Below are 27,374 nucleotides of genomic sequence, written 5' to 3' on the forward strand. Positions count from 1 at the left end.
AAAACTTCACTTTCTGGGACATGACGCCTTTTCCATCTCACCAATACAATTACGTTGTTTCTATCTAACAGCAGCCATTATAAATCTGATTCGCTGTATCCAACGACACTGTACTTGTTCTTTAGAAGTACTTGGACGACTACACCCACATACCACAGACGTTTCACAGGTCCTATTGAAAGTTGTTTAAATAACAGCTCGTACTTCATTATCTTGAATAACCACTAATCGTATGCGGTTCTAGGCGCTTCAGTCTGGAATCGAATCCTCCCTCGGGCATGGATATGTGTGATATCCTTAGGTTAGTTAGGTTTCCGTAGTTCTAAGTTCTAGGTGAATGATGACCTCAAATGTTAAATCCCATAGTGCTCAGAGCCATTTGTACCATTTTTTGAACTAATCGTATTATATCTGGTTCGTAGCAAACATTTGTGAAAAAAAAACTGTATGAATATCGAGAGACGTATTAAGACTTCAGGGGATAGGCTGTACTGTTGCATTCGGTTTCGTAACAGTTTAACAATCGAGTAACAGTTACTCATAGTTATTACTAGGTGCTGAACGCCCGTCCCTCTACTTACTGACTCACTCGAGAGCCTTAAATTCTCCGAGCATGAATTATCTCCCACTCACATTTATCGCTATTATACTGTTCTTGTTGCGCAAGTAACTGTAAAGACGTCACCAGTTATTCTAACATAAGGCGAATTCCCTCCGTAAGATAAAAAGATCCTGAACTTCATGTCACGATTTTTGTATTTTGTTTTTATTTTAATGTTAAGATCCTGGAAGCACAGAACGAGATTAGTGCTGGTTAAGAGTGTGTCGAACCGAAGAAGAAGTAACGCTTCTCATCGGTGGTAACATGCTTGAGAAAAATTGAACAAGTTGAAAAAGACTGTTCTTGAAGTTTTGATACAAAGCGGCGGCTACGAAGTTGATTGAAACTCGAAAATTAAAGGCGAATAGCAAAAGTTTATAGGAATGCTGAGAAGACAAGATACTTAAACCTACCTAACCTAAGGACATCACACACATCCATGCCCGAGGCAGGATTCGAACCTGCGACCGTAGCGGTCGCGCGGTTCCAGACTGAAGCGCCTAGAACCGCTCGACCACAGCGGCCGGAAATCGTATAAAGAAGTACAAGAATTTACAGCGTACACTTGGTTGTTGACAGCCGTCTGAATTGGTCAGTGTATCGACAGCGATTTTAAATGAGAGAAAGCGAGTTTCATGCTATTGCTAAATATTTTCATTTAAATGATCGGACTGCTGCACAAGTCAAAATAGAACTGGACGAAGTGCACGCGGACTCTGTACCATCATCAAATTCCGTTTATCTTTGGGTTAATGAATTTAAGCGTGGTCGGACAAGTACTTTAGACGAAGCGTACTGCGGCCGCCCAACTGAGCTCAGCACAAAGGAAGGGATTCTATGGTTCAAATGGCTCTGAGCAGTATGGGACTTAACTTCTAAGGTCATCAGTCGCCTAGACCTTAGAACTACTTAAACCTAACTAACCTAAGGACATCACACACATCCATGCCCGAGGCAGGATTCGAACCTGCTATCGTAGCAGCAGCGTGGTACCGGACTGAAGCGCCTAGAACCGCTCGGTCACAACGGCCGGCGAAGGAAGGGATTGACAATATCCATGATATCCCGTAATGCACGGCCGCCAAATAAAAATCCACCGTGAGATTGTTGAGAGTGTAGGCATCTCGAATGACCGACTGCATAATATCCTGCACGGAGAATCAGCGATGAAGAAACTGTGGACCAGGTGGGGGTAGGCATTGCTCACAGTCGACCGAAGTGTATCCGGCACAACATTTCGACACAATGTCTGGTGATGTTTAATCGCAATCAGCAAGACCTTTTGGTCATGAAACCTGGATCCATCGTTACGCTCTATTAAAAATGGTATCAGAAGTATGGACAACGGCTGATGGAAGTGCACCGAAGAAGGCAAAGACCATTTAACCAGCTATTAATATGATGCCCGATGGTTTTTGGGATTCTCAAGGAATAATCCTCATAATTTGGAAAAAGGCAGGACTACAACTACGCGTCATTGCTGGATTGTCTAAAGCTCGGATTGAATAAAAAAAAAATCATGATCGACGCGCAAAAAACTGCTCTTTCACACCATCCCACACATCAGTGATTAGACGACAGTGCATGAAATGAACCTTGAATTGGCTCCTCATCCATCTTATTCTCCATACTGAGCCCCAAGTGACCTCTTCCTGTTCTTTAACTTGAAACTTTGGCTTTCTGGGAAGAATTTTCATCGAATCAGGAAATCAGGAATTGATAGTTGCAACCAACGAGTATTTTAAAAGAGTTTGAGAGAACCCGATTTTCCGATCGGATGGAAAAGCAGGAGGATCGCTGGAACAAGTGCATGTCCATCAGAGGAGACTATGTCGAGAAGTAAGGCGAGTTGCTTACGAAACAAACATTTTTTCTTGGTTTTTGACCAGACTTATCAAACCATCCTCGTACGAGGTATTTCTAGGCGCAGAACAAATAAAAGTAGAGTTTTTAATCAGTCTGTTGCTGTGTTACCTCTCAGTTTCTTATCTTTTGGACAAAAAATAAAAATGGTCTTCAGTTAATACATGTTACAACGGAATTAGTTGCTTGATACAGCACAGTGTGCTGTTGTAAAACCGAGTAGTAAACTCGTTGCTGAGATACAACCATAATTTTATGCAGATGTTACCATAGTCGTGTTTATTAGAATCTAATTCGTACTCCTGACCCAGTTATAGTGTAATGAGCAATCATTATCGTCGTTTTTTGAATAGCTCTTTAACTTTCCCTGTATACAATTTACGTAGGTTGGAAACAGCAGTGGATCAGATGAGGAGCATTCATAGATGTCGGATTTGATGCTTCTCTCTTTTGCAGTTTCGTTTTAATCGTGTACAAGCATTTTGTAAAGTGATTTGTATTATAGACGTCCCACAAGTCATGAATATAAAACTTAAACTTCTATAGAGTTAATTACTTGAAGTATTCCAAATAGCAAAAGAGAACAACGTATTTACTAAGCCCATTTTGAATTTTAATGGTACATTCGGTGACATACCAATGTGAACTTGTGTGCTAATTTTAGTCTGGGCATTCTGTGTACATTATCTGTGATTTCCTCATGTCATTTCGCTGGAATGCTGTAAAAAGAAGGGAAAAAGAATTATATACATTCTCTTCTTTCTATCATTCTTGACCATCTGATTTATAATTTGCCTTCGTTTCTAAACAAGGTTACTTGTATTTTTTGGTGAGGTGATAACACCCAAGCGAAATAGATGGTAAAATGAGGGAAAAATACGTAATTTTTTTGAAGCGCATTAGATGCAAATGTTTCTGCGGAACTGTTAAGAAGGAAAGTACACTTGACTTTGGAGCTGCTTTGTACCGGATAGCTGCCGCAGCTCGTGGAACAATGCCATCGTAATTTACACACTTAAGCAGCTGCCTCAGCTTTTGGACCGGAACACAGTGCAAGCATTTTCTTTCTACATCTGCTCTTGTTAGCACGCGGTGTTTGCAACGTAAACTTATCCCTGTGTGAGGTGAAATTCTGTGCCATAAGCACGTTCCACGTTTCCGTAAGAAAGATGCGACAAAACGCACTACTTCAGAAAAAAATCGGTCACTATTGAAGATTCAGTTATAATGGAAGCCTACTTGTGAGCGAAGGGTATCGCTCTTCTGAGTTATCATGTCGTGGTAGCAGATTTCTGGAAAAGAACAAAATGAAATCTTCAAATCGACTGATAGGTATTGTGAGAGTCCTAGTGATCATTTCAAAGGTCTAATATCGTTCGAACATTGACAGGCTGATCAGAAAATCTATACTGCTTTATTTTACTGATGCTTTACCCACAAACTTCCCATCAGAAACGTGAGATGCAGCAGAAACCGATGAATTAGGTATTATGTTAGCCAAACTTTTAAGTACTTGTAATTCGTAAAATTAAGTACCGCAAACCAAGGGCGATCATGTCCGTAAACATCAATATTAAATAGATTTTCAACAAAGTCCGAACTGGAATTTTATTATGGCTACTTACAAGTCGCCATTCGTCTTCTAAAAATATTAAAAATAATACTCTATAATCTCAAGTCTAACCCCCTCCCCCCTTCCCCTGTGAGTTTTAACCGCTACCCTGTCTGCTTGAATAGATGAAAGGAAGATAGAGAATGCAAAAAATACAGTCGTAATCACCTGTCACTTCCCAGCGGAAATTCAACTGAATTACAATAATAATAGTAATGATAATAATCATTTAACAGTTCCACTTTCCAGGGTACTGGTAATGAGCCTCTTCTACTTCGTCCTGTCCAAATACACCTGTTCGCGGAGAACATCATCCACTGTCCGTCCTCTGGTCACTAGATCAGCCTTAATCAAGTCCATCCATAGGGTTGGAGGTCTTCCTTGAGGTCTTTTCCCATCCACCTGTCTTTCCAAATTTATTTTGGCTGTCCAGTTGGCTCCATTCTCGTCATATGCCCGTACCATCGAAGTCTAGATGCGCCAATTCGATCTAATAGGGATGTCGTTATTCTGGATTCTTTCCTCACCTCCTCATTCCTTAACCTCTCCATCTTGGTCTCCTGATAGTGGATCTAAGAAATTTCATCTCTGATGCTTGCAGCCTAAATGATTCTCTTTTTGTGAGGACACATGTTTCAATACCACAGACAAATATTGGTATGAAATAGCTATTAAACATCATCAGTTTGGCCAGTTTTGGAATCAAGTCATCCCATTAAAGTGATCTTACTTGTTGGTAGAATTCAGATCCTTTTTGCACCCTGTTGGCGATTTCATTTCTGACCAAATTATCACTGGAGATTACACTTCCAAGGTAAGGAAAACTGTCCACACACTCTAGTTGGTGGTCTCCTAATTTTACACTTGCTGGTTGTCCATCTCTGTTGACTGCCATCACCACTGTCTTGGTCTTGCTGATATTGAGGTTATATTTCTGGAACTGAGATTTCCATTCATCGAGTCTGATCTGTACTTCCCGTTCAGGTTCACCCCATATCATGATGTCATAAGAAAAGGCAAATGCATTTAGTTCACCTGAATTCTCCTTGACGTTCTTCATTATAGTATCCATAACAGTGATGAACAGTAGTGGGGACAGTGCACTTCCTTGCTGAACTCCACTCTTGGTCTCAAACCATGATGATTGTCCCTCCCCAACTTGTACACAGCTAGTACAGTCTTTGTACAACATCTGAATTTTTCTTATTAGTCCTTCAGACACATTCTTTTTCCTCAGGCATTCTCAGACCTTATCTCTTATAACACTATCATGAGTGTTTTCCATATCCAGGAATACAATGACCATGTTCTGCGCCTTTCTCCCAATACTTTTCCATCAACAAGTGGGTGCTAAAAGTTAGATCTATTGTTGATCTGTTACTTCTGAAGCCATATTGTTCCTCCTCCAGCTGTGGCTCTATGATAGTTCGCAGTCTCTTTTCTATGATCTTCTTAAGTATTTTCAGCCCATGAGACAATAGGGTTATTCCTCTATAGTTGGTGGATTTCCGCCTGCTACCTTTCTTAAACAGGGGAATTATTACATCCCTGCTCCAATCCGCAAGTATTTCGTTATCTGCCCATATGGCATTGAGTACACGGTGCAGCCATTGTATGCCTTGGATACCTGCTGCCTTTACCATGTCTGCGTTCACTTCATCTGCACCTGAAGATTTTCCTTTAGGCATAGATTTTAAGGCTGCCTCTGTTTCTCTCCAGGTGATGGGAGTTTTTTCATTGTAAGTGTGGATTTCCAGTTCTGTATTTGGTTCTTAAACTGATCTATATAGTAGGTGGTCAAAATGGTTTGTCAGGACTTCTCTCATGTCAGTTTCTGTCCTAGCCAGATTTTCATTTTCATCTTCAAGTGCTTTTATGGTATTCATTGGTTTTCTTTTACCTCTGATAGCCATATACAACAGTTTCTTATTGCCTCTACTGTCCTCCTCCAATTTCTGAGTGAATATCTTCCATGCCTTGGTCATTTCTTCTGCAACCGTTCTTTTAACTTCCAGTTTCTTGATTCGGTACATTTGTTCGAGGTTTCTCATCTTTGCTTCATCTCTAATAAGTTCCGGTTTATTTTTCTCCAGATCCCTCTTTCATGAAGAGATTTCTTCCCCTGATTACTGCTCTTACACTTTCATTCCACCAAGGTGTTTTCTTCTCTCTCTGAGCGATGTTAATTGAAATTAGCTAAGCAGTGCTTTTTAATTCCTGTTATAGTTTTCTGCTACCTCAGAATAGTGTTGGAGAGAAATGCAAAACTACAGATGTGGCCCTACGTAATTTTTAAAAGCCGAGTGCATAAAGCGATCGATCTATCACGTTATGCTGTATGGTTACTTGAGAGTCGGACTTCGTTTCTGAAAGACTGCAAGTTCACTGGTGCACGATAAATGATCTGACGATCTGCGATTCAGTATTTGGATCATGCCAGTGGTGGACGGGCTCCACGTCAGCGCTTCTACATTTCTTTCACGAATATATGCAAACAAAGCTGATAATTACAACAAATTAATACAAAAGAACATGTTTCGGTTGTTAAGTAAAAACGTCTAAAGTGTATTAATTTAAATATACGTACATATATATATTCATGGTTCTTAATTTCTTGAGGCTTCTTACACCCCTTGCAAACTATCGTATGGGCCCCCTAGCCGCAAATAATGCAGGCACCTCTTGAATGAAGTTGACATCGTCTGTTCACAAGTGGCACTACTGATGATAAACTACGTCGTTAAGCCGGGAAAAGAGTTTTCAGAAGTGATAAACCCTGTGGGAGCAGACGATAAGTTTACCGCGTACATGTGCTCCGTGAAAAACGTTGATTCCTGGCTGGTCAGTCTCACAGAAAAGGACATGCAGTAATGGTTTTAGCAGAGGGCGGAAGGAATACAGAATTACGTAGATTCAGACGGGTCCTACATTGAAATCTACCACCATTTACTGAACACATTTGCTAAGTGCACAGGCCTGGAGCGTTGAGTCATTTTTGTTTTGTATCGAATCTCGTTAACCGCACTTTTGGGTAGACCTGAGAATAGGTCTGTACTAAACTGCTAGTCCTCTTTCACTAAGCTGAGCAGTTTTGATGATACGAGTCACAGAGTAAGCGTACCAATACACAATGACGAATAGTTCCTTATTAATGCGAGCAGTCTTCTTTTCTGTTGATACTTGAAACTGGGATTCGAACTGTCGACCTAAGGTTTGTGGGACAGAGACACAAGCCCGATATCACTGAGTTCGGATTAAAAGCTATCTTATACCATTGTAAATCATGGACGCCGTTAATCAAGAAATGTACAGGAGTGCAAATAATATGTAGAGCTGCCGCTCCATAAGCAAGCACCATAGCTGAACCTTCTTATTTTTCACTATACTACACAGAAAAACTTGCGCACTGCAGAGTTATATACGAGTATATGGTCTTGGTAATGACTGGGACTGAAGACTAGAAGCGAAAAGATGCCGCTCTAGGACAACAATCGTTACCATTTGAAATATGGTTGTGTTGCCGAATGACAGAGATTTCGGCATAAGACGATACACATTTGGATTTTCCTGGCCTTCGATAGAACAGAAACCTTTAAATGCCGAAAAAGAAGATCCGGCTTATTTTGGCTTCATTTTCTTAAATTAAAAATTTGGTCATGTATTAAAACCAACTAGATTAAGGAAATATATCCCGTATAACGGAGCGAAGGGCCTTGCCATAGCTGTTAACACCGGTTCCCGTCAGATCACCAAAGTGCTATCGGACTTGCCTACCGCTTGGTGACTGTCCGGGTGCAGTGAGCGCTGTTGGCCAACTGAGGAGCCACTTGACTGAGAAGTAGCGGACCCGGTCACGAGAACTGACAACGGCCGGGAGAGCGGTATGCTGACTAAGTGTGTGCTGCTCACATCCAGTGTTGTCAGCTGAGGATGACACGGCGGTCGGCCAATACCGTTGGAAATATAATAGAAAGACACTCAACTTCGCACATTATTTGCTGGATGTACCCAGTTTCTATTTTCGTCTGCATTTTTTCACCTCCACGGCTCCCACTAGTACCACTGAAGTTATTGCCTGATGTATTAACCCATGTCCGATCATCCTATCCCATCTTCTAGTCGTTGTTCTGCATTCATTAGTTCTCTCGTCAGTTCAGCTGAGGACCCGATTTCTTATCTTACCCATCTACTCGATTTTTAGCGTCCTTCTGTAAAACAACACCTCTATTTTTTGAATGTGAGTAATAATTGGTGCAAGAATAATCTATCATAGCATATCGGAAATTACACAAGAATTATGGTTACCGACGCTAATAGTGTCTAAGGTTGATTTTCAGTAACGCAGAGACGTTTTCATGCACACAAGCAGCCTCGCACGATGACCAAAAGAGTTAGACGAACTGACGTCACGTTGCAGGTCCTACTGAGTCAGATAGCCTCTGACTTGAATGTGGGGCGTGTGCGGAGACAGATGCACCGTATAGGCTTCAGCGTACGATGACCGACTTGTGTCCCTCGGCTTTCTCATGGCTCTTGGATACTCAACGTACGACATTGCGTTAAAACTGGAATATCGATGCAACTTCGTACTTGACGAGTTTATCAGCTTACAGGAAGAAGAAAACTGCTTCACAGCTAATGATATTATCTTTAGTTAACCTCAATTTGTAATCTGAGGTTTTTTCGGTACTTCAAGTGAATGACAACGATATGGTACGAACATCTCTCACATATGCTGGTAAAGCCGAAGAGATAAGATAATTATGAAACTTAGTCGTAATAGCTTGAGGGGGACACCCTGTAAGGAGTTACTTATGGATGTTACTGAGACAACACAGACCACTTTACTCAATGCAGACTTAAAGTGCATTAGTTCAGCTCGTGCGGAAAAACTATAACCACATGCCAAGTATATTAAGATGCATTTAAATGTACAGGGTCGTTATAATTTAAGTTTCGCTACTTGAGCAGTGTACAAGGGAAACTATTTACCGTATGGGTACCCAACTTTATAGGAATGGTGTTCAGACTGTGCGCTGCAGGATTTGCGGAGTTAGTAGTGTTATGACTCGACGCTAGGCGCCGGTAGCGGTACGGCGACGTAGGATTGAAACAAATGCGTCAGTGTGCGTTACAGTTGCAGACGGTCAACATGGGTCTGGACAAGATGAACAGGGCTTTATTCGTAAAGCTATTTTATCCAAACAGTAGTACTGACGCGTTAAAGGGTTGAAGAACATGATTCGGAAGTTCGGATTAACTGGAGATTTGGGAATTGCCGTGAGAGAAACAGAAGACCAGTTGCGCCACAAATTGTGAAAGACGCTGGATGTTGTCATGACTGAGAATGCTGGACGCAATGTGAGATCTTCAACCAGTGCACGAGCTATGACACGAAACATGAACATGCCGAGGTCAACATCCCCGTTGAGATAGTCGGCCCTTGTCGACGAGCGGTTCTAGGCGCTTCAGCCCGGAACAGTGCGACTGCTACGGTCGGTGTAATAAACGTCAGCTTCTAAGTCGATGCAGTAAAAATATACGGCCATTTATGTCACATCTTTTCATATTCGTAAATTCACTCGTCAAAGCCTATAGGGTACTTCCCATTGACTGAGAGTCATGAATTTTCTTTGAGAAGCTAGCTTCCTCAGTAAAAGTAAATAAAAAAATCCGAAAATTGTAAATTTGTGATTATATACCAGGAATTTCTTTTTCATATGTTATTAGACTGTCCGTCCGGCTGTTAAGACCCCTTTTCCTGAGAAGCGAACTGATGTATCAAACTGAAATTTATGTCGCATACAAGGGTGTATGTTTCTTTGGTGTTGTAGTTAATGTATCTTCTAAGCCACTCCATAAACCTATAGGGTTGGTCCCGGCGGAGGTTCGAGTCCTCCCTCGGGCATGGGTGTGTGTGCTTGTCCTTAGGATAATTTAGGTTAAGTAGTGTGTAAGCTTAGGGACTGATGACATTTGCAGTCAAGTCCCATAAGATTTCACACACATTTGAACATTTGAACCTATAGGGTACATCCAGTTGACCTACAATCGTGAAATTTCGCAAGAATCAATGTTTGACTGTACAAGTAAAGGAAAATAATCAGAAAGTAGTTAATACATAATCATAACACATGAAAAAATATTTAATTTGAATTTGTTATCCGACTTCAAACTCAAAATTAAAATATTGTCGAAGATCTTGGAATCCCAGGGACCTATATCGATAACAGGCAAAAAACGCCGAAATTCTCGATTCGCTCGATTGATGAAGTCTGTATACCAGTCTGGTACATATTTAATTTGTATGAAATCCTTAGAACGTGAGTCCTACTCGCACCTGATAAATTTGTCCCATCTGCCTCGTTTTCTTTTGACTGCCCATTATATGAGCTGGCGGTCTCTACGCAGTGTCGCAGTGTGTGGGAGCTCTTCCAATTGCTACGAGGTTCGTGGCTCACCGCCCCAGGACATCAAAGTTGAGTGGCTATTTTATTACCGAAGCCAGTCTGTTAACATTGTGCCGTTAGTTTTCATGGTTGGCTGTTGGGGGTATTCACGTAAAAGCAAGTTTTCGAGTTGGCGAAAGTTTGGCCACCATCCGGTGGAGTTTAACTGTATTTTGGTTATTTGAAGTCCAAGTGCACCAGTGGAATTTTCTGCCTTGTGGCCGTTAGCGACCCGGTTACCTGCCCTGGCCGCTTACGTAAAATTCCGGCAGTGTCCTTTCCTGTGTTGTTGCTGTACAACACGTGTGTGTAGTTTTGACAGCTTATGTATACTTGGTTGTGGGCGGCTACGCCTTTTACGTTTTGTCTTTGGAGTTCCTTGTGTGCTGGTCGGGTGGAAAGCAAGTCGTCTTGTCGGTGGGTCCGTTGACTGTCTCTTGGTTGGGTTGCCGGCGGATCGGACATAGTTGGCCCGACTACCTGTCTCCTCTAAGCGAACGTTAATATTTCAATTGCAGACCGACCCCCGGAAACTTCTAAGCGCCGCTGGCTGTACTGCCTTTTCTTATTGGTGTTTGATAGTGTATTTTAATGGCTGACAGCCGATGGGTTGAATTCATGTGCCTTTCGTTGGGTTTTAAATAATGAGCCTTCAGCTGTTTTAAAATTGAAAGCTCCTTACTTGTCAGGTGTAGCACTGTTTGGGCCTTCAGCCTCATTTAAAATATATATATATTTTTTTATAAGGGTTTGGGCCTTCTGCCTTTTGAAAATTCATTGTAGTTGTGTTTTTCAATCATGGGCTTTCAGCTGTCTTAAAATTAAAATTCCTTACTTGTTAAATCTTATTTTGCTTTTACCTTCAGCCTCATTTAAAATACTTTTGGATAAAGTTTTTGACCTTCTGCCTTTGAAAATTTATTGTTGTTGTGTTTTTCAATCATGGGCCTTCAGCCATCTTAAAATTAAAATTCCTTACTTTCTAAGTCTTAGACTGTTTGGGCCTTCAGCCACATTCAAGATTTTTTTTCTGGATAAAGCTTTGGGCCTTCTGCCTTTGAAAATTTATTGTAGTTGTGTTTTTAAATCAAGGGCCTTCAGCCGCTTTAAAATTAAAATTCCTTACTTGTCAAGTCTTAGATTGTTTGGGCCTTCAGCTTCATTTGAAATATTATTTAAGGATAGAACCTTGCGCTTTCTGATTTTTGACAATGTATTGTAGTTGTGTTTTAAATCATGGGCCTTCAGCCGTTTTAAAAATTAAAGAGGTTGTGCCCTTAAGCCATAAGATTGTGTGACATATTCAGTCGATAGTTAAGCTCGGAAATTTGCGCTGTAATGTTTGGGCAACTAAATAAAGCTATATGTGTTCGAGTGTAACTGACAGCCTCTAATTTTTGGCCCCTTTACACAATTCCAACTACCTGTTCTGTCCTGCGGATTTAACCAGGCGTTTCAAACAGGCTCTGCTAACGGTAAACTACGCCAGTAGGGGGACAACCTATGTACCAGGACACGCTGCATTGTTGCCAAATTCATTCAAGATGGAGGCGAAGACGTCATCCAAGATAGCGGCATGTAGACTTGGCAACATCGCATGACGTCATCCAAGATGGCGGATTTTGGCGGGAAAATAGTCCAATTGTGCTACGTCCACTAACCTAACATTCAGAAAAAATGGCGGGAAGTTTGAATTTTGGCGGGAAAATAGCCCAGTTGTGCTACATCCACTAACCTAACCGTCCAGAAGAAAAAAAAAATGACGGGAAGTTTGAATTCCAACAGGATAATGCATGCAAAAAAACTGTACTTGTCTTTATTATTATTATCATTCATTAACACTCATTTCATTCATTATCATTTATTAACATTCATTATCATTCAATATCATTTATTATTATTCATTATCATTCATTATCATTTATTAACATTCATTATCATTTATTATCACCAAAATAATACTGAATGCGCTACGCACCTCCTACCTTTCCAGCTCTCAACATACGCAGATGTTCTCAACCCTCCTATATCCCAGCACAACCGATTAATCATTCTTATTCCTTCTTATCGAATTTACTGGTCTAATTTCCTAAGGACCCGTTATCGAAGTACCATCCTGCTTTTCTTTCTGACGCTTCCTGTGCTTACTTTTACAGAGATCGCTAAATTACCTCCACAGCCCCCCTCAATCTACACACACACGCACACACACACACACACACACACACACACACACACACACACACACGGTCATCCTCTCTACTCACCCCATAACATAAGCATCAGTATCTTTACAATCCCTTATATACAAACCCTACACAATGTAAACCACATTAATTTTACAATACCCACTACATGCCCCAATTCTCTCAACTCCTAAGGAAGCACTGCGAACCTGCTCTCTCTTTCTACACGCGCCACACTCAGCGGTAATCAGCCCTTCTGCATCAACGGACGGAAGTCCCTCTCAGAACTGTTCCACAAATTCGGCGATCGCTTCCCCTCAACACAAATGCGTTACTCTCTCTTCTTCTTCCTTGCCTGCTTGCTTTTTTTCTACAAACTTATTCAGACTCATAGACTACAAGAACACACCAATTTTTTTTCTAAATACAGCATCCTTTAAACCACTCAATAACTAGAAACAAACAGACCAAAAAAATTATATTCGCACTCTCGAATACCGAAGTCGTTGATCTCATTATACTTATACAGTTAAATCTTACGATCGCGGTCTCATTTGATTGGCATTCCACAATAAGCTAAGTATCGGAAATACACTCTCTTGACCGTTGTTACTCTGGAAATATCTCTACCGTCCTTACGACTTCCTCTCTACTCGTCACATAGCATAATCAATATTAACTTTACAGTGCAGTATATACAAACGCTACACAATGTAAACCACATTAACTTCACAATACACTATATACACATTTGACACAAAACAGTGCACTTATCCAGTATATCTCTACAGCATGCGAAAAAAATATCCTATCCCTACAGCGTCTACATACAGCAATGCTCCCCAATCCCAGGAAAGCACCGTCAACCTGTTCTCTCTACAGACCCGACACTCAGAGCTAATCTTCCCTCTTACATCAGCGGACACCCTCAGAACTCTTTTTTACAAATTCGGTATCGTCCCCTCCTCAGCACAAACGGCTTACTGTCTCTCCTTCCTTATCTGTTCGCTTTTCTTCAAACATCCTCAGACTGATAGACTGCAAGAACACATGTACTTTCTCCATAATATTACACCATTTAACTGTACTTCTCAATATCATGCACTAGGCTACACCCTACCGATCACTAATTCATCATAATTCCCAAGATCTTCAAATTAATTCTCTACAAACGCCGAACTTTATCTGTGTGCAGCATGCTGTAAGCCACTGACTAACTAGAAACAAACATACACAAAATAATATTTCCACTCTTGAATACCAGTCTCAGTCATGTAACATTTTCGAGATCCTGGCTATAATTTACACGTCAACTAAGGTCTGTCCCAGGTCTAGAGAACAGACAAGCATGTATCCAACACACCACAATCGATCTTCACTCAGCTAAATAAAGGAAGCAAATGTGCAGAAGTAGTCAACGGAACAATCTACATCCCATCTATTAACACTACAACCCAAATCAATCATCTTCTCAAATTCTGACTCGATCACTAAAGCCACCCAACACATAATATTACTTCGCTATTCGGTCGTCTAGAGGACATCAAAGTTCGCTCTTACAGATCCATACACCCCAACAGGTCTCTCCACTCGGACAGCTGCACCAGTTATTTATTATCGTTTATGATCATTTATTATTATTTATTATGATTTATTATTTATTATTATTTACATCATGTTACCTAACAAAAATGGCTCCAAGTTCAACTGTATGTAGCTCCTATGAAAATCACCAGAGCGCTCTGTCATCACGTCAGTTGATTACGCAGTTACCATTATTCAAGATGGCTGCACCCAGTGCGAAACGTGTCACCTTTTCCGAACCTGCATGCTACATTAAAATTCCAACTTGGCTTTAGTCACACCCTACACATCGTTCAACTGATCGCATTTCCAGACCTTTGCGCATCTGATATATGCAATTTAAGTCGGAGAAAGACATATCAGTTACCTCCTGCAGCCTGTCTACAAGCAGAATGACCTCAGTTACTGCAACAGGACCTTGTCTTGACCATTCGCCTGAAATTCAAGCGCCGGCGGCGGCATGTCAAAGCCACATATCTGTCCATCTAAACAGCCGTCCACTAAGCCCCAGGACTAGCATGCCGTAGTGGGCTCTCTCTCTATACCTGCTCTTCAGCTACTGTCTAACGAGATACACTGCACAGATGGATTCCTGAATAGCGCAGATCTCTATCCTCCCCTGCATCTCCAACTCAACATGTAAACAGTGTCTCCCCCAGCCAGCGAACCCGTCGTCATTCACGTTGCACCAACAATTCTATCAACGCTCACTTTCTAAGCAAAGATGAGTATTCATTTAGAACAAATAGACAAACATAACTCCAAGCAGAAGTCATACATATGATTAAAAAGAAAAAAAATGACCTCAATTTAGGTTATCCGACATTTATTTACATGTCCTAATGATACAGTCGTAGATGAGTCGTGTCATCCACTTGCTCACTCCTTCTACACACGCTTTCACAGAACTTGTTCTACTTATATGCCACCCACCCTGTTATAATAATTTTGAACAAACATTTACGCCCCCACATACAACCCAGCTCAATAGAACATAATAATTCCTTTTTCCACAGACAGCCATATTCGATGAACACTTAAATGTACTAAGTTACGCATACATGTAATCAAATAAGCAAATACTTTTACCGACATACACACACCTCTCACTGAGGATAGGGCATTTAATATTATATACGTAAACACAAACCAATGATAACCATATTCCGACGCGCACCTTGTCCGCGTAATAAAGCACACTGGCCAATCATGTGACAGCATGTTTTCCTAATTTCAATATCACAGCTAAACCATACATCCTCTACTTTGCAAGTATCATTGCGACCATTCATAGATGACTGCTCAGTACGTCCATTCACACTTAATTCTCGAACACACAAAAACGACCAAAGTATACCAGACAAAGATATACATATTTCTAAGACCTCACGCATAGTACTCGAGCAATCTCTCTGCCTATGGCGGTCACAGAGCAATCTCGCCCTCTTACGTTAAAAGACTATCCTCACTTCGGCATTGACTACACTACCCCGCAACGTTGCTACCCAATTAATCCTCAATCGAGCAGAGGAATATAGCTACACTTCACCTCTCTTGTCTGAATAGAGCTTTCCTAGATCTAGCCCCTCCAAGTGCACCACATTTCTCGAGATGTACCCAAGCATTGGGGCTTAGCACACCATATCGATCTATAGTAACAGATCTCGAAGTGCCTTAATTTAATAGCATACAGTTAAGAAGAACAAGAACGGAGTGATATTTGTACACAACGTAGTTCGACACATATTTACGTAAATCATCCAATTTATCATATGTAAAGCACTGTAACTGCATATGGCTAGAACGCAGGCTATATCATGTGACTAAAGCATCCAGATAGAACACTGGAAAAAATCGACCTTCAGCAACTTGTCTTTCTCCAGAATAAATGAGTCAACGTTTAAATCCTACCTAGTTACAGCTCTGTCTCAATCGATCATCCCGTACACTCTCTGTTATCCTTTAACACAGAGGTGAGTAAGTTTAGACGTGAATGATTCTCCGTCCTCCTCAAAAGCATCAAATACAGTATTCAACTCGCGTGTATCACTGCTACCTCAGCAGACATACACGATAATACGAACTCAACGAGAAAAAACTGACTACCTTCCTTAGTCCGTTCCCTTCGATGTCGTCGTTTTCCTGCATTCCTCTTGTTGCAGCATACTTGACTCCATGTACAAATTCCCCCCTGCGAACCAGAAGATAAGCAAGTACGTTCTCATTTTCACCGCATTTCGGTGTATATTAAGTTAGTTTATATCTATGCGCTAATCAGTTTTCGCATTTCTTTCGATTTTATGTCAGATCCATCCATGCGACCGCGACATAAGTTATCGTTCTGTGTTCTAAAATTGTCTCTAAATGTAACCAAGGCGTATTCAGTCACCTCCACATTCGGAGAGCGCTTGCTCTGTTTTCTGTATCTCTTTGCACATGCTCGCCTCGCGGAAGGCTCCCAGCCTGATAAAAAAGTAAATACATACACATCATCAGCAGGTAAGTAAATGATTATAGCTGCAGTTCTGCGCGGCATGTGGAACAGCCACTAGAGTGCATTAGAATGTTCGTATTTAGTTTCGTTACCAGTCCTGGTGGGGTATACAAGGGGCACGAACAGAGCCACATGTTGAGTGATCACTGAAGGACACAGAGATGCCGCATGCTCGTGTGAGACATCTTCAATTAACAGGGCTTGAAAAGGGCCACACTGTGAGTCGGTACGTGGCTGTGTGACCGAAACGTGCAATATTCAGATTTCTAGGCATTCGGATGTGACAGTGGCCCGATGTTGGAGTGCTTGGGGACGTTGGATCAGGAATACTTATCGGAAAGGTTCTCGTCGACCATGTCTGATCACTACAAGAGAGAATCACCGCTGCAAGATTCTGTCATCCCACACCACTGGTTGGAGACTAGCAGCAGCTGGACTAGGATATTACCATCCGACATTTAAGCTGCCGTTAACACCAAAACACAAAGGGCTGCGTCTGAAGTGGTGCTGTGCCAGGAAGCATGGACTGCTGGTGGTGACGTTGCACTGTTTCCAGCGATGATTAGCGGTTCTGTACTGCAGAAGATGACCACTGTCTGTGAGTACGGCGGCTACCTGCCGAGAGGCCCCATTCTTCCACTGCTCTGGAGAGGCACAGCGGCGTTGCTTCAGGGGTCATGCTGTGGAGAACCAGGCGAATGACTTGAAGTTGTGACTGGTGATGACTGAGGGAACTCTGCATGATACTTGCTTTCCGCACCCTCGGCAGGCCTCCTCAATTTTATAAATGTACTATAGAAGACGCTGGCGGCCATTTGCAGCAACAAGCATCAATACTCAAACTAAAGTTTTATTCGGTGGTTTTGATCAAGTTAGAATTAGAATATTATTATAATGAAGTTTTAATACCACCTTACAGAGTTTATTAAATGAAATATGCCCATGAGTGGGACATAGACAGGTGATTAACTGAAATACGCATACCAAATATTCTGTGAAATGATAAGGGAATATGGTGTGGTTGGAAGAAGTCACTGTAACATATTTATGTAACAACACAATCACATTTATTCAATAAACAATACCATCACAAACATTCCCTCTCACTTATCACGGAATGCTGGCGTGACACAAATAGTATCATATCTAAGTAAACTTAGTTAAACATCCGGCTAACATGTGCCGTGAATCGACAATGACTACCGCCTGTACATTTCTATGATCATTTAGCCACACACACACACACACTAATATTCACTCTATTCATTTTGTCTAACAGATAAAAGAGGAAAAGTTCCCATACACCAAGTGGGACAACATTGGGAGAGAGCACATTGTTCCAACTGTAACTTTAATTCGGGCAAGTCCCGTCTTCACGTTTAACTAACTCCGCGAGTTTTACTGGAAAGTATGAAGGAACAATTAAATCACACGCGTGAATCTACGTAGAAGATCCAGCTCGATCACGAAATGTGATTACGTCGAGCTGAAGCTTCTCACCAAGAAATGCACGGGGTCTGCGGACCACGTGTTACCAATCTCTCCACAATCAGGAGTCAATAAACACATTTAAATAAAGTACACTTTGCATATATACTTCACACTCACACTGAAATGCAAATTGAGCAATTCTGAGTATTACTCGGCAATGAGCGCCTGTTCACTCCCAAGTGCAGTGAACACAATTCCCATGAAATTACTTGGCTAAAGAAATCATCTCCCTATCTCTCCTAACCGAGATGATTCTAGGAAATACCATAGTGGCTTTTCTCAGCTGGGAAGCTGCTTCCAAGTTCAAAGTGAACATGGAATTCTAAATCTTCGCTAACTATCGGAGCGATAGAGCAGAGCGTGCTTACTCACCCAGGTCTTCCCAGCAACAACCCCGATACGGTCTCCCTCGTCCGGGTCCACACATCGTGGCCGCAGGGACTCGGAGATACCGCACACGGTTATTTGCCAACCTAACGAGCGCTAATGACGCGAGTGGAGCTTAGGACTCTCTGGTCCAGTGCAGTCGCGCTCTACTAGATTCGAGGTTGGCTACACTTCCACTATGCCTATAGCACACCCACAGCCGACTTCTCACGCATACCTCATCATACGTTCGCATTCACACCTTGCACACAATTACCATATCTAATATTAAAATCGTCTAATCGTCTATATTTCAATAATCCTATCTTACTAATTATCATCAGACTCTTCCCTGAGTGTCAGAAGGGCACTCAGGTGTCTTTAGGTGTGGGGTCGAGCCATGTAGCGGCTTACATGGAGCCGTTACAACTCTCACGGCACAAAGGTGTGTCACGGACTTTCTGTATGCTCTTGTGTTACATCTGATACAGCAGTGGCAAGGTGCCATCTTTCAGCAAGACAAAGCTCGTCTTCATTTGGCATGAGTCTCTATGCGTGCTGTGAAGGTACCCCCGCAGCCAGCAAGATACCCTTATCTGTCTCAAATAGATGTATTGCACCAACTCGGACGTCGACTCTCTCTCTGTGTCAATATGCAGCATATCAAGGACCGGTTACAACGACTCTGGGCCAACTAAGATCAGGAGAGGTAACAGCGGTTTCTTGATACCCTTCCAGTTTGTGAGTGCAGGTCATATATTCAAAGTTCTCTTCATTACTTTAACGAGGCATCCACAACCGCACGCGGGCATTGTACCTACGGACAAAGCGGCTCGCATGGACCGTGACCAACAACAGTTTGAAGGGGACGCTGCTACAGATTGTTGTGCCGCGAGATCTTTGTCAACTGGTCACCGTGGGCCACATAGCTCAGTCTCTTGCCCACATCCACGATTTTCTGGTCGAACTGAGTTACATGACCGAGGATCTAGCGGCGACGAGGACGCCGAGCACGAGAGATTACTACCACATCTATCAGGTACGGCAACCCCGTAACAACGTCGAACAACAACACCCAACCTTCCACTGTACCAGGGTGTGGCAAGCCATGCACACCCCATACCTGCCCACGCACGCTCGTTCCCTGTGATATGTGGTGGTGAACAGCAAATTAGCCAGATGCCAGCGCCTCCATTCCATCCATCTCACCGACGACTCTTTGTGTCCGCACTGTGCCGTCGTCGATTCGGATGCGCACCACCTGACATGTGCTGTGACAGGCAGATGCTGGGATCTTGTACAACGTAGGAGCTCCTGTTGCGACGACAGCCAGAGTCTGTCACGCCAGACGAACTCCTATAGCCAGATACCACTTACTTTCCCACTACAAGAACAAACGCGGTCCAACTGGCTGAAGGGCATGGTGCTGTATTACATTTTGCAAGCTGCCACCCAAAACGCTCTGGACTTGTGGGTCCACCTGACAACGACTCATGAGGCGCTCCGCCACCATGCATTTTACTGCACACGACTATCGAACTATTTAGGCGCGTTATTCGACGATCCTACTGCCCATTGGGGCGTTCCGAGTACTAGAAGGCACACTTAAAAATGATTCACGGCACATGATTGATCCTCAGAGCAAATAATTTAGAGGGAATCACCCTTACATTCATTACGCGAAGACGACTTGGAAGCTTCTGGTGGCGGTAGTGGGATCCCGTTAATATATATATATATATATATATATATATATATATATATATTTCCTTGGTGCTGGGAGGGCGGGAACAGGACATTGAGGCCGTATTGAGGCCGGCCAGGCCTCGGAAGACGACCCCTGCCCTCTTTGCCTCCGACCCTTCTCTCTGGTCTTATGAAAAAAAAGAAAAGAAAAAGAAAACCCGAATCAATGCATGCATCCAACATATAAGGCGGTGCAACGTCATACTGATAAGTGGGCTCTTACTGCCATGCTCATTATAAATTTGACTCAATTTTGTAATCACTGTGATAAGCTCACTTATCCTCTCAGTTCGTGAAGTTTTATTTGTTTCCTACTCCTCTTTTGGGAGTGCACTTTTTTCTGTCAGGCAGTGTAGTTAGCTGGGCAACAATTCAGCTGTCCACGTTACAATTTGTTTCCATTTTGCTTAGAAATCGCAAACCGTTGAGACAATTGCATTTAGGGATGCTCATTTGCCCTGAATACTGTTGTTTAACTAGCGGTACATTTGACTAGACTGCAGTTCCTTCACTCAAATCTTTTGCCAGCATTAGACGTTTTCGACCACTCCACACGATTGGTGACATCTATAGGCCTATGCCTCGAGTGGTGGCAGTACACCTCCCATCCCATAGCATATGTACGAAAAGGGATTAAGTGACAACTGTTCACTATAATGGACCATTCTTAATCAGAGTTCTGCAGACTGTACCATTCATTTTAAACTTTATAACGCATGGTAATAATACCCCACACATCTAAATACCTCTGGAAAAGCTGTCTCGGCGCGAGTATATGAACAGGTGGTGTATTTTCATGCCTTTGATTGGTGGTACAGATTGGGTTTGGCTGAATGTCAACGATATTAAGAAACCGTACAAACAAATATCCTTATATTACAGGATAGGAAGATCAATTACAATGGATGGACCTTGTTATTGAGTGATTACGAGCCGATCAGTGTAAGTGTAGGCCTACTTATTACATGTCTACTATAAATTTCTCTTCTTAGTGTACACTGGTAATTGGAAAGACAAGGCACCAGCTCATTTTTTCGCGTGTTTTTAGAGGGAACAGATTCTCATCGTCAGACGAAACGAACCATCAATTCCCATAGTGCTTAAAGAATCAATGGGAAACATGTGCGGAAACTGACGGACTAATTTCTGAACTCCGTTTCTCTGCGATATCAGAACGACGTTTCCACATTAGCTACTTGTCTTAGTGATTTTTCCCTTGGTGAAGGTCACAACCAGCCACTTATCGAATACGAGAAGACATTGAATTATCTCTCACTGACATGTAATGAAAGAAAAGAATCGAAGATGGGAATCGCTGTCTGATAACTGAAATGAGACCATTTGGCTTTATCAGAAATATCTGGTTACGTATACATGCCTGGTGCTAAAATGAGTATAACCTACAGACAAAATCACTAATCTTGAAACCGTAAAAACCGCATCTGAAGTCTTCCAGATAACAGCTGATATTGCCTTAGTTTGCACCATTAATGTGAAACCTATCTTATGAAGTTTATGAATACACCTTTGCTGTGACAGATGTTGAAGCGTCCCCTTTTGAAAAATTATACATGACTGTGCTTAAACTGACACACAATATTTTTAGCGCAACGCAATCTGACTTTCAAAACTCCCTACAAAAGAATGGCCCTGACTAACATTAACCTATACCTTTCACAAATCACTTACCTCACAAAAATCTTCGTTACTCAAGCTACTGCAATACAGCGAGCGCCACTACTGTCAGCTAAATAAAAGATTCAAACTACGGAAGGCACTAACTACTGATAGGCATAGTTAGCAAATGAAAGATTTGGATAGGGAAGAAACAATGTATTTACCTTAATAGTGTTCAAATGTCATAATATATATAGCAGTTCATGACATCCAGTCTTACAAATTTCAATACTCCGCCATTTCTCTCCCCACATTCACCACTGCTGACGGCTCACCTCCAACTGCGCAACGCTACGCGCTGTTCACATCCAGTTGCCCAACACTACAATGGCAGACAACAATGCAAACTAGCCACAGATTGCACACAGCACAGCCAGTGATTTTCATACAGAGCGCTACGTGGCGTTACCAATAAGAAAACATAAATAGCCTGCTTACAATGTTAATATCCAATCAATGTGTTTAGTTAATTTCTGAATGTCAAAATGGTTCAAATGGCTCTGAGCACTATGGGGCTTAACATCTTAGGTCATCAGTCCCCTAGAACTTAGAACTACCTAAACCTAACTAACCTAAGGACATAACGCACATCCATGCCCGAGGCAGGATTCGAACCTGCGACCGTAGCAGTCGCGCGGTTCCAGACTGAAGCGCCTAGCACCGCTCGGCCACAGCGGCCGGCGTGAATGTCCAACTGTGGCAGGTAATGACATTCATCCCAGTGCAACATCTATTTTCGATCTATTTTGTATCTGTATCGATATTTCTGTAACACCCATTTTCAAACTATTTTGTATCTGTATCAATATTTCTGTGTCAATTTGTAGTGTTGTTTATGTAGAGTGTTGTATCTATCATGGAAATTCTTTGGCTATGTATACATGTTTCAGTTATGTGAACTTTTTAACGACGTTGTTTAAATTATGCTTGTGGATTTAAATAACTACTGAAATGATTGTTATGTAATGTATTGTAAATGACTTGATCCATAGATAGGGAACGTAGGGTTGAATGTAAAAGACGTGAAGAAGTTCCGCAGCTACGGAAGTAACCTGGCTGAGTGGAAAAGTTATGATTGGCGTGCAAGTAGCAACTCGTCCTTTGTGACTGGTAAGGAGTCTGGGCTGAGCAGTGCTGTGGATAACATCTCGCTAGCAGTAGCGGATCATTGTGGCTCATATTCTTGGAGTTTTCAGGCCAGAAGAGCTTAACAGCAGTATTTATGGGCCTCGGATGCTGTATTTCGTGATAATATTATCATGGCACGGTTTTTGGCCCTATAAAAATAAAATTCCGACTCCAAGAAGATCAGTAATAGGGCGAGGCCAACAGTACTGCCATGACTGCATCGCCACCGGGTTAACAGCCACTGAGAATTACGCCACCAGTAGCATCAGCCTTCCAATAAATTGTTTATCTTTGGCACTCTGTAAATGGATCAGGTATTTGTAAAATTTGGTTGATTTTAACAATAACCTTGGTGTTGCTAAAAACTGTATCTTACACCCATGATTATGCCAAATCACAAACCTGGACAGGAATCCTATCCTAGTGAATTTAATTCCGAGCCGGCCGGAGTGGCCAAGCGGTTCTAGGCGGTACAGTCTGGAACCGCGCGACCGCTACGGTCGCAGGTTCGAATTCTGCCTCGGGCATGGATGGGTGTGATGTCCTTAGGTTAGTTAGGTTTAAGTAGTTCTAAGTTCTAGGGAACTGATGACCTTAGAAGTTGAGTCCCATAGTGCTCAGAGCCCTTTGAACCATTTTTTTAAATTCCGAGTGTCCTAATTTATTATGGAAAGAATTATTCGGCTGCTGCAAAAATAGTTATGATTGATTTCTAATGTGTGGAGTTATAGTGTTTAAAGTTCAGTTTTATAGTTTCAGAAATACTAACCTTCCAGTGCATTTTTAGACCAATCTGCAGTAATTTCCTTAAATAATTTGCCTTACCTGAAAAGCTGCCTGAAAACAGTAATGTTGATCTGGAGCGAAAAAGATTATTAATTATTGCATTTATGCTCTTTGATAAGAATTACAATGTTCTGTCAGTGTTCATTTGATGAGAACGTAGTTGAACTTGAAGTTAATGTTGTGTTGGCATTTGCACATCCAATTATATTTTGAGTAGGTTAAAAGACTGCTTATCAAAGCACATTTGTTGTTAGAGGAGTTATAGTTTGTTGTGCTTTAGTTAATTAATAATTATTGATAAGAATACGTACCATTCCTCATACTTACTGGTGTAGTTTTGTTAATGAGCATGGTTCTTCAAACGATGAAAGTTTAAGGGCCCTCATGTACTAGGCTAGTTAGTTAATGAAGCGATGCAAAGGCTCCGTCAGAGCCAGTGTAGTTAGATATGTATTCTGCTTCAAACCGAGTTTAAGAAAGAACTATTTACTGTGTTAGCTATCCTAATGGAAATGGAAATGAGCGTTAGGCGTTATTGGCCGGGAGGCCCCTTACGGGGCAGGTCCGACCGCCTTGGTGCAGGTCTTATCACATTCGACGCCACATTGGGCGACCTGCTCGCCAGATGGGGAGGAAATGATGATGAAGACAGCACAACACCCAGTCCCTGAGCGGAGAAAATCTCCGACCCAGCCGGGAATCGAACCCGGGCCCCTTAGGACGGCAGCCCGTCACGCTGACCATTCAGCTATCTTTTTTTTGCGTTTTGTTCCTAATTGTTCATTGTGTTTGGTCGTAGCGGACGTCACATGACATCCGTTTAAGTTCGGTGTTTATCCCTTCACTCAGTTTTTTTTTATTTCAGAGAAAAGCCAGCCCTCTGACCGAGCACACTGAGCCACCGTGCCAGCTAGCTATCAGACAGCTAGTCTAATGCAAGTTGGTTAACGCACAAGCATAGAGACCATGTACTAATCAATAAGTTATTGAGTATAATCATTAACAGAACCCCCCCCCTTCCCCCCCCCCCCCCCCCCCCCCCCCGCCCCGATTCAAATCAGAACCATTTCATGCTTTTCCCCGTTTAGTATTGCTACTAGTTTCGTGTGTGTTGGTGATTGGTCCTATAAAGTGCTGCATCTAGTTCATTTAAGGTGCGTGTTGTTGAGAGGTATATGTTACTGTTTGCTTTTTCATTGGCCATTTGTTTGTCTGACGTCGAATTTCGCTGTACATTTATCTGCAAGGTTAGATTACTGTGTTGTAGTGTGAACAGATACAAAAAAAAAAAAAGAGTTTAGTGTGTGTGTCAAGGAAGATTAGGTTAGCCTTAGCATTGGCTTCTGCTTTGTTATATTGCTTGACACAAGAATGCCCAATTAGGCTGGCGACCGATATTAATATGTGATGTTACATCCTGCTTTTGTGCTGAGAGAACGTCTGTTCCCTGCGTCCAAGTAACTGCATTATGGCATTGGTACCTATGCAGTTGCAATCCTAACAAGAAAGGGCATTTCTAATACATGAATTAGATTCATGGTCCAGTTGAATTACATTTGTTTCTCTGTTTGTGCTCACTATAGATAAGCAAGGTAAGGCAATTCGATTTCACGACGCCTGGTAGAATTATATCATATCACAAACAGATACACTGATACAAGATTTACCGTTCTGGCTATCATCATCATCATCATCATTTAAGACTGATTATGCCTTTCAGCGTTCAGTCTGGAGGATGGCCCCCTTATAAAATTCCTCCATGATCCGCTGTTGAGTGCTAACATTGGTGCCTCTTCTGATGTTAAACCTATTACTTCAAAATCATTCTTAACCGAATCCAGGTACCTTCTCCTTGGTCTGCCCCGACTCCTCCTACCCTCTACTGCTGAACCCATGAGTCTCTTGGGTAAACTTGCTTCTCCCATGCGTGTAACATGACCCCACCATCTAAGATTGTTCGTTTTGGAGATGCTAATCTTCATACCATAGTCCTTACATTTCTGATCTAGCTCTGAAATATTACTTTGCAAACTTTCAATCGAATCTGCCATCACAACTAAGTCATCCGCATATGCAAGACTGCTTATTTTGTGTTCACATATCTTAATCTCACCCAGCCAGTCTATTGTTTTCAGCATATGATTCATAAATAATATGAACAACAGTGAAGACAGGTTGCAGCCTTGTCTTACCCCTGAAACTGCTCTGAACCATGAACTCAGTTTACCGTCAACTCTAACTGCTGCCTGACTATCCATGTAAAGACCTTTAATTGGTTGCAAAAGTTTGCCTCCTATTCCATAATCTCGTAGAACAGACAATAACTTCCTCCTAGGAACCCGGTCATATGCCTTTTCTAGATCTATAAAGCATAGATACAATTCCCTGTTCCACACATAACACTTCCCCATTATTTGCCGTAAGCTAAAGATCTGGTCCTGACATCCTCTAAGAGGCCTAAAACCACACTGATTTTCATCCAATTGGTCCTCAACCAATACTCGAACTTTCCTTTCAATAATACCTGAGAAGATTTTACCCACAATGCTGATTAAAGAGATACCTCTGTAGTTGTTACAATCTTTCCTGTTTCCATGTTTAAAGATTGGTGTGATTACTGCTTTTGTCCAATCTTATGGAACCTGTCCCAACTCCCAGGCCATTTAAATTATCCTGTGTAGCCATTTAAGACCTGACATTCCACTGTATTTGATGAGTTCCGACTTAATTTCATCCACCCCAGCTGCTTTATTGCACTGCAATCTATTGACCATTTTCTCCACTTCCTCAAATGTGATCCTACTTCCATCATCATTCCTATCCCATTATACCTCGAAATCTGAAACATTACTGATCGTATTTTCACCTACATTGAGCAACTCTTCAAAATATTCCCTCCATCTGCCCAAGACATCCACAGGATTCACCAGCAGTTTTCCTGACCTGTCCAAAATACTTGTCATTTCCTTCTTACCTCCCTTTCGAAGACTGCTAATTACACTCCAGAATGGTTTTCCAGCAGCTTGACCCATAGTCTCCAACCTGTTTCCTAAGTCTTCCCAAGATTTCTTCTTGGATGCTGCAATTATCTGTTTGGTTTTGTTTCTTTCTTCAACATAACTTTCTCTGTCTACCTGAGTTCTAGTATGTAGCCATTTTTAATACGCCTTCTTTTTCCTGTTACAGGCTGCCTTGACTGTGTCATTCCACCAAGCTGTTTGCTTCATCCTACTTTTACACACTACTGTTCCAAGACATTCTTTAGCCACTTCTAGTACTGTGTCCCTGTACCTTGTCCATTCCTTTTCCAATGACTGTAATTGACTACATTCGACTAACTGGTACCTTTCTGAGATCGCTGTTATGTACTTGTGCCTGATTTCCTTATCCT

Source organism: Schistocerca americana, chromosome 3, assembly GCF_021461395.2.
Source record: "Schistocerca americana isolate TAMUIC-IGC-003095 chromosome 3, iqSchAmer2.1, whole genome shotgun sequence".
Taxonomy (NCBI): domain Eukaryota; kingdom Metazoa; phylum Arthropoda; class Insecta; order Orthoptera; family Acrididae; genus Schistocerca; species Schistocerca americana.